Source organism: Triticum urartu, chromosome 3, assembly GCF_003073215.2.
Source record: "Triticum urartu cultivar G1812 chromosome 3, Tu2.1, whole genome shotgun sequence".
Classification (NCBI taxonomy): Eukaryota; Viridiplantae; Streptophyta; class Magnoliopsida; order Poales; family Poaceae; genus Triticum; species Triticum urartu.
The window spans coordinates 539197941-539200010 of record NC_053024.1 but is presented as its reverse complement, the minus strand read 5'-3'; positions in this window follow the sequence as shown (position 1 = coordinate 539200010).

The following is a 2070-nucleotide window of genomic DNA, read 5'->3' as shown; positions in this document are numbered from 1 at the left end:
ATAATAAAGAAGGAACCAACAAGAAAATAAAGAATTGTTCCAACCTCGGCTCGGGTCTGTCTGGAAATGGAAAATAGTTCTCTCTCTCATCTGGTCTCGCCACAGTGACAAGAAAAACAAGTGAATAATTGGAATAGAACGCAATCGTCAACCAAAATCGGGTAGGATGTATTATAAAAGAAAGCCTTGCCTCACTCGCAAGTGAGGACCTCACCCCTCCTTCCTCATTTATTGAGAATGGAAAAAGACAATGTTCATTGCTTCCTCAAACAAGAGTTCCACGGGCGCTGCTCCGAACGAGTGCTCAATGCTCAAACTGATCAACATAAAGTGGAAAGTGTAGTAGAGATATTACTCGCAGATGAGAAGGAAGAGAAGATCTAACCTCTCTACTTGACACCTCTGAACCAACTTCATTCCTAGCTAAAACAGGAAAGCTGAAAGTACTCAAGCTTCAAACTCCTTGCTAACAGCCCTACCGATAAAAGGAATAATGCTTCAAGGACTATATGACTAGCTCTTATACGAGTTCCTGGTAAACCACTACTTGCGTAAAGTACTCCGCTCGCTCCCCTGCTCGTTCAAAGTATTCCACTCGCTAGGATCTAGTAAATAAGCTTGCTCCTTACCTTTCCTTCCTAGCTTGAGAGCAATACTACCTGTAATAACAATGAACTTATCCTACTTAGGAACAGGCTGGCATAAAGGGCAAAAGAAAGAGTTACACCCGTGAGAAAACCAGGTGGTGTTACTTTCCTGCTTCCACCTGAACCTGCTTGCAGGCCTTATAGAAAAGTCTTGTATAAGATAACTAGCTTGACAACAGGAATTCTCTAACTTACTTGTAGATAACGAACTTGCTGAAGGAGGTTAAGATAGTTTTCCATTAATGGGGAGAGAGAAAAAGAGTCCTCGCTTTCATAATCGGTAATCAGAGTCCAGGCTTCCTACACCCATATTTTACGACAACCTATGAACCGACTAACTCAACAGCTGGCCTTAGAGAAACTGTCCTAACTTATCCAAGTAGTCCTAATAAATGGCCATGATGAAATACTCTTCCTTTCCCTGCGGCACTCGCTTGAAGGCCTCGAAAGCTGACTAATGCTGATAGGAAGAACTTTCAAAGTTCTCGTTAGTCCTTTCATTGAAGCTAGTGACATCATCTGACTCTATCAATTCATTTCTATCTTCTTTTTCTTTCATTTATCTCTTTCCTATCTATACAGTGTATTACCCCAAAAGATAGTGAGTTAAGCAAGCATGTGGGAAGTAAGCGAGCAGGGTGAGGCGGCGGCTTGTAGAAAATCCTCAATATCTATATCGGAGTCAGCATCCGTTTTTGTTGGAGTTTCGCTGTTAGCTTACGTCCTTTTAGCTAGTTCGACGTGTTTTCATTAGTCCTTCAAGCAAGTGAGCCAGTTGCGGTAGGTCTTTTTAGCCTTTAAGTAGTAGTCCTGTTCAAAAGATAGTTATCATAAGTGAAGTGAGTTATTACAGTTTTTCGAGTTTCTTGAAGGCCAGGCAGTCAGCCAAGGAAGGAAGTTATGGTGTGGAAGTCTTCTAGTCTGTCTTCCCCTTCAAGCTCTCGAGTACACTAGGGGAGAGGTATCGAAAGTCAAAGTATAAATCAAAGTGAAAGTAAGAAGTATAAGTAGTAGGCTATCGATTAGGTTTTTCTACTTAATTAAGCTGCTTATGCAAAGTTTTAGAATTTGTTCACATAGGCAGCGTGATTGGGGGCATATTTGTTGCTTCCCAAGGTAGTTAGTTCACCACACAGGCATGTTAGTACTAAACTGCAGAAAACTATTAAGTCATCCAATTCATGCCGCATTGCAAGATTACTCTACCACTCTATAAATGGTATATAGATAAGTGTCTTCACTTCATCAAATGAAAATCAAAGAAATTGAGTACTAACACGTATTGCTATGGATGATGCAAACAGGCTTTCGGCAGCAATTCCAGAAAAAAGGAATAGGTGTTTTAGCCAGGTCATCAAATCAGGGGGGATATGCCAAGAAGAAATCCATGGAAATCAGCATTCCAAGAACAATAAGTTGGCAC